An 11,822-nucleotide genomic window follows, 5' to 3' on the forward strand; every position below is an offset into this window, starting at 1 on the left:
TCGAACGAGGTATTTCCGGTGATTTATCGCTTAAACGAGCACTAGTAGGCTCTCGAATAAGCTTCCCGTCATCAAAACTACTCGATCGACCAATATACCCATTTGATCGAGTAGAATCTTCATCAATATCACTCGATCGAGTGAAATTGTCACTCGATCGAGCAACTCCATTTTGCTCTTCACTCGATCGAGTAGAAAAAATACTCGATCGACCAGTCTGCTATTCCTGTTCACTCGATCGAGTGGAAAAACCACTCGATCGAGCACTTTCTTCTCTAAATCTTCTCGATCGACTACCTGAAACCAGTCAATCGAGCACTTGCTTTGCCATGAGCTCACTTTCTTCGACAGAACACTATTCATCATCAGTTACAGCTCTCCTCGGGCCTGATTTTTGTATTTTCGGTCCCTCATAAGAACGACCGCTTCTCAGATTTATCAAGTTTACCGTCTCGTGTGGATTCTTCTCATTTTGAGTCGGTAATTGACTCTGCTTTCTTGAGGATTGATTCATGGCTAGTTGGGCAACTTGCGTTTCAAGTGCCTTTATGGACGCATCTTTCGGTTGATCACTCAGCTGAAACTGCTTTGTAAAAGCTTGCAACATAGACTTAAGCTCACCAATTTCACTCACCCAACCGGAAGATGATGCACCATAGTTAGGAGGAGTAAAGGAAGGAGGCTTCTGAAAGCCTTGTTGATTCTTGTGTGGAGGAACATAAGGCTGCTGCTGGTGCGGAGGAGGTGTAGGATTGAGCATATTTTGACTAGTCCACCTCAAATTGGAATGGACTGCCCCTTGATTATTGTAATAGGAACCTCCTCCTTGCCTATATTGCTGAAAGGCAAGGACTTGTTCCTTCTCTACAAGACAGCCAACAGCAGTGTGGCCATCATTACCCCCACATCTCTCACATGAAACGGTCTCTCCTCTAGTAAGAACATGGACCGTCTTAGGCTCCCCAGCAGCTTGTAGCTCCAGCTTGTCAAATCTAACCTTCATGGTCTTCAGCTGAGCCAAAACCTGCTTACCAACTGCATGAACTGTTCTAATCCCATCCCTCGGGTTACCATACTCAGCACTGTGATTTGCCATCTCCTCAATAAGGGACCATTCCTTATCATCATCGGTGTTTTCCTGGAATCTTCCACTAGATGCCGCATCAAGTATGGCTCTGTGGTCGTCATACAGCCTATTATAGAACTGATTAGCTAGAAACCATGGGTCAAAACCATGGTGAGGAATAGACCTCACCAACTTCTTGAATCGCGACCATGCCTCATAAAAACTTTCATCGGGAGCTTGTCTGAAACTAGTAATCTTGGCCCTCAGCAGATTGGTGCGTTGTGGAGGGAAATATCTCTTGTAAAATGCAAGAGCAAGAGACTCCCAATCAGAACCCCAAAGAACTGTGCGGTCCAAGTCGATCCGCCACTCACTGGTCAATCGGCTAAAGAGAAAGGAAATAGAACTTCCTTAATCTTGTCCCGAGTTACCCCTTAGTGGCGGGGATAGTAGAACAAAGAATCGCAAAGGTCTCTATGTGCTTCCTCGGGTCTTCACCAGCCACACCTCTATAGATATTCCTCTCCACCAGATTGATATAAGAAGGACGGATGTCGAATGTATTCACATCCTCAGTCTGGAGATTGAAACCCTTTAGAATATAGGATGCTTTAGGCACTGAATGACTGGAAAGCTTAGGCATCTTTACTTTAGAAATCAGACTGTCTTCGAAAAGAGAGTGATGTAGCTCTGGCTCGAAAGTACTCAAGTCTTCCTTTCGTGATTTTCTCTGTAGACAGAGTCTATGCCTCGAATAGTCTCTCGGCTCAATCAATCACCAAAACTAATTCAAACCCGTCGACTGGGCATAAACAATACTGAAAGAAAATGAATAAGAACTGCCTCAAGGAATAAAAATTCCCTGAGACGGATAAAATAAACGGAACGAAACAAATAGGGCAATTGCCTCCCCGGCAACGGCGCCAAAATTTGACACGTCTGTCGTGTACCTGTCAAAAATAAACTAACTAAACTAACTATATAGCTAGGGAAGTGAGATCGATCTCCACAGGAAGGGAAGATATTTGTAGTAGTCTGTCTATTTGGTCACAAATGGGGGGGTGGTTTGAATTGTTATCTAAACTACGAGTTTTAAAGGAAAGAGAAATAAAGGGCAAGAGCAGTAAAGGCAAGAAATAAGGATAAAACTATCAGATAGAGAAGGACATGTCAGGATTTCGGTTCACTACGGTAGTCCAATGACTCAGCTGTAAATGACTTAGACGAATTAATGTAAGACGGATGTTGAAAGGTCCTTTCGGTCCACTTTCTATCCTAAAATACCACTAACTTAACTTTCATTCTCGTCGTGGGGTAGTCTATCTGTTCATAGCAGCCTATTTAGTCCAATCTTTCGATCTAGGATTAATTTTAGCCAGATTAAAGGATGACTCAGAAGTGTGCACTCAACTAAGTCGATAAATACAATTAAATTGCTATGGTGACAGAGTCTTGTAATTAATTCATCTAATTCATTCACTACATCGTCACATTCCTACCGCAGATCCCCTAATCCCAACATGAAGGGGTTTAGCTACTCATGTCGCTAATTAAACTAACAAAGAGATAAATTCCCAAAGAAGAAACATTATGAAATAACAATAAAATTGCATAAAAGAGAAATTAGGGCGAAGAAAAATACGAAGTAAACAAGCAATTAAAGCAAACAATGATTAATTATTATTAAGAGAAGAGGAAAGGAATTACAATCAAGCGAATCCTGCGTAAAGAACACAAAATCTGAGTGAAAACAATCCGAGAGCAAGGTTACAGTGAAGGGAAATAAGCAACGCAGTAAGGTTTACAGTAGCAAGTTTAGATAATCAAAAGATTGATCCTAATGACCTAGTAAAGCGTGCTTAAATAGCAAAGTAATTAAGTTTGGCGAAATAAACATAACACGGGCTGTTTTAAAGCCCATAACAGCGAAACCACTCGATCGAGTGGATTAAAACCACTCGATCGAGCAAATCTTCAGCAGCATCTACTCGATCGAGTAAATAGTTACTCGATCGAGTAACCCATCTTTCAGCAAGCTAAGGATCGATCAGTGGAAAACCACTCGATCGACCATCCTGGGATGTAAAAACCACTCGATCGAGTGGTAAAACTGCTCGATCGAGTACTTTGACTTCAAATCAGCTCGAGTCCTCGCCTGAATGCCTCGTAATCCATGCCATGACACTTCCCAATGCAGTATCTCACTCTGGAAAATCCCGTCTCCTCTAAATGCATGCAAAAAGGACGAAAAAGAGTACGATTCCACTACTTCCGCGTAAATTTCTACAAAATAGACAAAACGATACAAAGTAGCCAATTCGGGGCAAAATACTAGAAAAACAGTATAAAAATGCATAGAAATACGTGCTGAAATAGGCTAAAAAGACTATATAAAAAGCACGTATCAGAAGGCTTGAGCCAAAGTCTCCCAATTGGTGATTTCCATGGCGGTGCGGTCAAGGCTATTGATCCAAAGTTTGGCCTTGTCCTTCAAAGAGAAAGGGAAAAGTATTTCCCTTATTTGGGCTTGAGTGACGCCCGTTTGACGGATCATGGAGCAATAGTCACAAAAATTTTTCACATGCAAATTGGGATTCTCCGAAGGACTTCCCCAAATTTTCCTCCTCTCCACAAGGCTAATGAAAGCCGGTTTGATCTCGAAGTCCGGCGCGGTGATTTGAGTGGTTGTGATACCGGCCGGAAGCATGGACGCGGTGGGCTTTGAGTGATCGGAAAGTTTCACCATCTTTTTGGTAGCAGATGGTGGTGGTGGTGGAGATGATGAACTTGAAACCTCCCCCTGTTCAAGGGCTTCTAAATCATCTAAGTAAGACTTCCTAGCACTTTCGGCTTGTACGGGAGAAGAGGCCTCTTTCACTTCCTTCCAAAAACGTCGTCTTCTCTTAAAGGTTTTCTCAGGATCGGAATCCGGTGAAAGCAATTCTTCATGACGAGAGGACCTGAGCATAAGACAACAATTTCTAGAGAAATGATAAGTAACGGTCTCAAGGAACAAGTGTTCCCCAAGACAAAGGAAAACACGATAAAAATCGACAATTCAAAACGCAATAAAACCGTTTCCCCGGCAACGGCGCCAAAATTTGATAGGCTTATCGTGTATCTATGGAAAGATAATTTCCCTAGACACAAATTAATGTAGCAATAGGGTCGAACACAAGGAAACGGGAATTACGTCGTGAATTGCTATGGGTAGATTCTAATCAAGGTCGATTTCGTTTTTAGTTTGGTTTGGTTGTTTAATGATTAACAAAGGTTGTAATGTAAATTATATAATAAAAGCGAGTATAAGGGGTTTGGGTTACACATGCAAAGGTAAACATATGATTATGATAAATTCGGTACTAATAACATTGTCAATTTCTTAGGCTTAAAGATACCCACCTTACGGCTTTAGTATCAACCATAGACCGGATCCTAGAGAAACTCTCGTCCATGACTAGGTCGTCCTACTACACATGCTTTGTCTAACTCGATTCCATGCCTCTCGACTTTTAGAATGAATGAACACACTTAATCTATGAATAAGGCCTTAAACAAAGATTAAACATTATGGTGTAAACATGTGATAGAAGCAATATGAACAATAGTATTATTAACCTAATTTATCATGTTATATATTTGATTTATGCATGGCTCCCCTAGCCCTTAGACTAAGAGATTTAGCTACTCATATTAAGGTGTGAATTATAAATTATATTAAGAGGAATGATAAACATGATTATATGTTTTATATGAACTAAATGATTTAACATGCAAGAGGAATAAAACTAAAGTAATCTAAATGGAGTGCTTAATTATAAACTAAGTATAAACTAAATAGAAATATAAACTATAAATAGGAATACCTTAAAGAGATGAACTTGTATGAAAGAAACAAATAATAACCAAATGCTTGAATAACAAATGCTTGAACAATAACTTGTAGAACAAAGTGTTGAAAGATTAAACTAAGGGAAAGCTTAACAATTTGTAAACTAAAAATGAGAAAACTAATGAGAGAAATATAATGCTTAAGGCTATTGTAAAGTAAAATGAGACGTAAAAATTGGATGCCTAAAGCCTCGGAATGCCTCTAATATTTATAGGAGAGGGAGAAGAAACGTAAGAATTCAAGAGGGGTGCAACCCCGATCGGGGACAGGCCACCCCGATCGGGGTCGTGTGATTCCGGGTATTTCTCCTTAAATTCTTGATTAATTGCTTAAGGAATCCCAATGCTCGTGTTTTAATGCTCCTTAATCATCCGGCAATTCTCTAAATTCTTAGCATCCTAAGCTTCTTGGTATCCAATGCTTGCACCTTAATATGGACCTTCATTTTGGGCTTGATTTTGCATTAGGCTTCAATTGTAATTCTCACTTCAATCCATCAAATCTTCATGAAAACACCCATTCAAAAACTTCCATGCTAGTCCAATATTAGGTCTTGTTTAGCTTAGTGGACTTACTGTACAAAACGATAGGAAAAAGCCTCTAAATGCTTATATTCCTACAAAAACGTGTTAAGACAAGCAAATACACTAGTACAATAAATATTAGCTCATAACAATATGATAAGTGCTAAATAACAAATAAAATGGAGCTAATATAGGGGATGAAAGTAAATAAAATATGCACTTATCAGAAATTAAGTTTAACAATTACCAAAGGAAAAACATATAACGTTTTCAACCAGTATTTCATCATATAAAATCAGTTTTAAAATATTAGTATGAAAAAACTTAATCAAGTCATAAACACGTCCAATTACGAAAACTCAATTAAAATGTCAATTTTAATTATAAAACTAGTTTTAAAACCCGTGAAAATTCACGGGTCTTATTTTGATTTCTTTTTTTAGTTAACACTAAACTTATAAGCACTGAATTTATTTGAAAGCATGGTAGTCTTATACAGAAGAGAAAGTAGGAGGAGCTAAACATAAATAGTAACTTGTTATTTTCGGGATTTAGATTTGATATCACAATAATAGGACTGAAGCTGTAATTTGTAAGTAGCAATTACATATTTTTACCAAATAAAAAAAAGTAACACAAATTAAATACTCCGTAGGACAAAAGAGTAACAATTGGTAATTGGAACTCATTTTTCACCTTTGTTCTATACTAGTTGTTGCCCCGCGCCCTATCGGGCGCGGTGCCCGAATTTGGTTGAACGGTTATGTTTGATAATTTGTATAGCTTTTTGTAGAAATGGTAATTATTTAAAGCACTGTCGTTTATAATAGAAGTTGTGCGTATTGCACATACACAAGCAAAAGATTACATGTGCCTATTACATGTTGCATTCTACACAAACAAAAGCAACAGGTAGTTGCTTTTGAACAGAACACCTAGCTTTGTAAGCATGGGTCTTCCCAAAATATTTTACTTGTTATATATTACATAGATATGTTACATAGATACTATTTTATGCAGGTATTATTGCATCTTGGCTTTGTTGCTACCATCATGCTGCTGAATGTCCTGATTTTTGTGGCATACTGGCTTCCTGCAGCGGAAATGACAGATTTTTTGGGGTTCTTGTCTTTGGCTGTTAATTTGGAACCTTCGATTTTGACTTAGATAAGCTATGCAGGGGTTGAATTATCCTAGTCTTTCTGCTTGTCGGTATTCTTTTGAGATGGAGTGGCATTGGTAGATTCAGTGGTGAAGGTAGTTTCTGCAGAAATGCATTTTGGTTAAAAATCAGATTCCTTAAACTGATAAAGTAAATAAATAAACTAATTTAAATTCATCATTCATTTACCGTCATAGAGCATTGCTTGGTGAAAATCAATACCACTATCTTCAAGAAAAGAATCAATAAACAATTCAATTTTTCTTAATAAACCAAAATCTAAATTTGCCTTGTAAACATTTAAATTTTAATTAATATCTACTTGTGTAACAAAACCTTATCTATTATTATCCTAACCTTATCCACCCTCATCTGTATGCTTATCTCTTACACAGAATCTAGTTCTATCATCAACACCAAATAATTTAGATGTCAATCAACTGACCTATACAAAGAGAAAGAAGAATATAAATAGAAAAAAAATCTAAAACCTGCCAAGTCATTTTCCATATCTTCACATTTCTATTCTAGAATTTTTTTACAGTTAACTTTGAACATTATGTCAAACAAGATTCAGAAAATTAAGGCAATGCAACATGAAATTGATAATATAGTAAAAGAAATTCGAGAGCTATTTGTTCGAGTACGAATAGTCTTGACAGAAAGCATTATATGGGAGAAACTTAACCAAAACTCAAACTGTGTTATGCTTGTTCAAATTCTTTGTAGAAATACACCAAATGAACTATGCAAAATGTAACGCGCACTGAGTTTTATTCTAGAAAAAGGTATCTGGAAGCATTAAAATAAGAAGTGGTGGAGTTTCTATTTAAGCTTGAAAGTGTTATGACATCAAGTGCATTGTGGGATTTGTGCTACGGTGGACGCACTTTATTTAGCTTCCCATAAAGTGAACGGTCAGAATTTGAGTTGATAACTATATACTCAAATTAATTAAAGGATCAACATTTTGCATATGAGATGGAGAGAGATAGAGAAAGGGCGTTGCCGTCATCTTCGTCTTCAGTTGACAGCTGCAACCGAGAGATACGGTAGTTTCCATTTTAAACCTAGGCGTGTAAGTTGTTTTTGTTTCATTTAGAAACATCAGCAGTTGTAGGTACTTTAACTTTGCATTATTTGATAGTATATTTTTATACCGGTAGCCAAAAGAGGATGAGATAAATTCATTTTTGTAGTGTAGCATATGAGCATCGAATTTGAAGTGATATGGCACCGTGTCATTTAAGAAAAATTTAGAGGAAGAATTACTTGTGAAATACCTAACTGATGTTGCCTAACAATGCATGGAAAGTAGTAAGGGGTGGATGATTTCCTAGCCTAGAATGGGGCTTACTGATGTTGTCTAACAATGCATGTAAAGTAGCTATTAGGAGAATTACCAGCCAGTTCATTTAAAATAGGAGCAAATATATTCAGTTCACCCTAGATCAAAACCATGAACATAAACTAATAATTTAAGTAAAGCCTTATCGCTACCAGGTCAATGTAAGTAATTTTGAAATGAATCTAATGCAATGCAAATTAAGCTTTTCTGATAGTCAAGTAAATTGACACGAAAGTATTATCAATTAAAACTGTTTTTAAACTTCAAGTTCATCAAACTATAATTACCATTATTTTTGTGCATCATCACAACTGCCACCCATGTTGTCTTGACGGTGTCGTTTCCACCCAAATATTGATGCACTTCGTTGATTAACCCTTTATTTCGTTTTCTCATTTTTCTAAACAAATAGCTTACCCTTCTTCCCTTCATCCTTCATAAAAATGGATGATGTTTTTTCATTTTCCTCTACAAAACAGCTTTCCCTCCCTCTATTCAATATATTGTATTTCTGATTTTCCTATAAAAAAAATAGCCCTCCTTCCCTCCCTCCCTCTCATCCTATACAAAACGGATTTTGTGAACTCATTTTCATGTATAATCTAAGACTCAAAGTGATAAAATACACACGTCGTAACCTAAAAGTAATATTGGGAAAATATTGGTATCATACATTCCTATGTCTAATATCAGAATAGACTTAAGACTACGCAAATGTGACTGAACTCACAATGGCAGACCTGGAACTGGAATGGGGTATGGTGAAACGGAACAAAGGTTTGATTCATGGCCGAGTGGTTATGGTGAATGAAGAAAATGACATTGCAGATCCCGACTCAGTGAGTCCCTTGTTAAAAACGTTTACTAAAAAGAAAAGAGTGAAACAGGTAAGTGGTGACTAAATTTATAAATGTATTAACTAAGATGGCCAGCTCATTAAAACCGTTGATTTAGACTATGTCACTACAAAAAAAAACGCGGGAAACTGACGGAAAAATAAAGCCCATACTGACGGCATTTCCGTCAGTATTGCAATTTCCTGACGGAAATTCCGTCAGTAATCAGGGTCAGCTTATTTCTTCAGTAAAATACCTGTACTGACGGAAGTTCCGTCAGTCTTCCAAAAAACTGACGGATCTGTGACGGAAAATCTGTCTTTATTTATAGGTAAACAGTGACGGAAAATCCGTCAGTTTTCTGCCTTACTGACGGAAATTCCGTCAGTGTTATCTGACACGTGGCCTTCCACGTAATTTACTGAATTCACAATAAGTAAAGGGCAGTGACGGAATTTCTGTCAGTAGTTTCTCTTTACTGACGGAATTTTCGTCAGTTGTCAGGACACGTGGCAGGTCAGTGTCAATTCTGGGGAAAATGATGAAGAAAAACACCGACGGAAATTCCGTCAGTTTTTCTAAATTAATGACGGAATTTCCGTCAGATCTATAAAAAAATTGGAATGGAAACAGCAGCCTGCTGCCCAGCCACGATGCGTTTTTTGCATCGTTTCAAATACAGCCTGCTGCCCAGCCGCGATGCCTATTTGCATCGTTTCTAATATAAACAAAACCTGCAAAACACATCCAATCGTCGACCGCCAAGCGGGAATCCATTTTCACGTCGACCGCTAATGCGGGAATCAATAGACAACAAAAGAGAAGGGGACGCAAATTGTTTTACATAAAAACATAGTCAAATTTGTACATTGTCTTACAAATTAAACACGAAAGAGAATTGTCTTACCATGTCTTTCATACTTACTAGACGACAATACTAACTAAACTAAAGTTCTAACCTAAAGGCTCTAACCTAAAGGCTCTAACTTAAAGGCTCTAATTGTTTATAGGGTCAATAAAACTACCACCAATACCTCCAAACCCGTCATCACCACCCCCAAAGTCATCCCGTCTATGTGGAGTAAATTGTGAACACGTGTTTGGGGGTTGAGATGCTTGCAAATCAGCCCAAGCCTTTCTCATTGCCGCCATTTCTTCACTGTTCACGAACTCCGTCTTTCAAGAGCAACTTGAGCGGATCGCTCATCATTCATTTGGGTGGAAAGTCAGAAATCATGCTAGGAGCATAAGATAAAGACCGTCGGCCAGCTTTGTTAGGAGGAAGATCATACCATATTTGGGCCCCTGTATCTCCTGTCCCAAACATCCGGTTCTTCTCGTCAAATCCTCCTACAGCCTTGTAGTAGGCCTGAATCTCGCCAGGTGGCAATGGCTGGCTCATCTCCTCTTGGAAATCACGCTGAAAAAATAGAAAATCGTCAGAAATGATATATATATACCTATCTTTATAAGAAAGAGATTATCGTTCTTTGTAATAAAAATAAATATTAAATTAAATTCAAGAATTTACCTCAATATCAGCCGCTCGAGGGTTAACCCACTCGCCCTTCTTATTTTTCTTCGTCTTCATGAACATCTTGTGGGGGTGGCCTCTTGACCCTGAAATTATTATGGAAACAAGTAAAATCAAGTATATTTTTGTCAATCATATATATTAACCACTTTTTAAAAGCAATATAAACAATACTTACCAATTCCATGAAAGCATCGGAGCAACTCTTCCGACCAAGAGTGTGGGTGCCCAATGCTTTCCCATCTTTCCCACCCGACTTCCTATTTGCCGTGTTGATTTTCGAATGTTTGGCAAAAGTAGCATCATTTGGCCTATTCCTAAGGTTCTCCAACCAAGAAGCAGGCACCCACTTTGGCGGTTTCTTGTTATATTTTAGTCCATTGATAAGAGTGGTAATCCGCCTCGTTACCCTCGCCTGCCACTCAGGAATAGGATCATACCCAGGATCGATGGATCTTACATGAGTCTATTTCAAAAACAAGTGTGAAATTAGTTATATAAAACTTTGGAAAATTCTTATAAACTTAAGAAAATTATTATAAACTTAAGAAAATTATTATTGAAAAACATAATTACCGCAAAGTAATTCCACATCTTCCGACGCTGTGCGTTACTCGCTTCACCCCACCTAGTGAAGTACTCATCTCTCGTGTTACAGAACGACCAAGTAACATATTTCTTGATTGGTTCGTCATCCCACCTGAAAAACACATAAATATTTGAAATTAAATCGTAAATGTTAAGTTTTTTAAAAATTAAAAAATTAACATAAACTTACCAAAAATGATCTGGCCGAGCACGGGCCTCTGAGAGAATCACCTGCATGTTCTCCTGTCTATCTGTTGGAGGATCAGGATTTTCCTCATTCTCAACCTCGTCGTCCTCCCGATTCCGTTGAGATGCATTTTCCTTACTATTGCTCCCCATCATACGGCGAAAAATGTTCAGCATAATCACTGCATGTTAACAATTCAAATCGTTAGTTCAAAATAACCATTTCTGCAGGGTATATATAAACAATTGAAAAAAACACTATGGAAAACTGTGAACTAATTACCACTTGCCTCTTCTTTAATGCATTTTATTGGGTGAATTGAGAGGTTTCTTATAACCAAACCTTGAAAATTGAAACACACTATTGATGTTAAGCTAAAACGACATGTATAAAACAAAAAACCAAATAGCTTAGAACGACAAGTAATAAAAAACGGAGGACATATTTTATTGAATGTTTAATAATTGTACAATTACAACTAGTCCTCCTCACTATCACTATCACTACAAATCAATACAGGTTCATCTTCTGAAAAAAGCACTCCCACTTCTTCCTCTGATTCCTCATTTTCGTATCTAATAAGTTCTTCAACTTCATCTTCATCCCCTTCTTCTTCGACGTCTCTGTCATATTCCCCTTGACCTCTTTCCACTGTCACTTCGTATACATCTTCATCATTTGTATC

The 11,822-nt window shown here is 37.7% G+C and overlaps 1 non-coding gene across 1 annotated transcript; it reads left to right on the forward strand.

Annotated features, from left to right (window-relative positions):
- Positions 1 to 1,229: 1,229 nt before the first annotated feature.
- LOC141636474 (small nucleolar RNA R71) lies at positions 1,230 to 1,336 on the forward strand. Its single transcript, XR_012541081.1, has one exon. It is a non-coding gene; the product is annotated as a small nucleolar RNA R71 (small nucleolar RNA).
- Positions 1,337 to 11,822: the final 10,486 nt, after the last annotated feature.

This window comes from Silene latifolia, chromosome Y (assembly GCF_048544455.1).
Source record: "Silene latifolia isolate original U9 population chromosome Y, ASM4854445v1, whole genome shotgun sequence".
NCBI classification, from domain to species: domain Eukaryota; kingdom Viridiplantae; phylum Streptophyta; class Magnoliopsida; order Caryophyllales; family Caryophyllaceae; genus Silene; species Silene latifolia.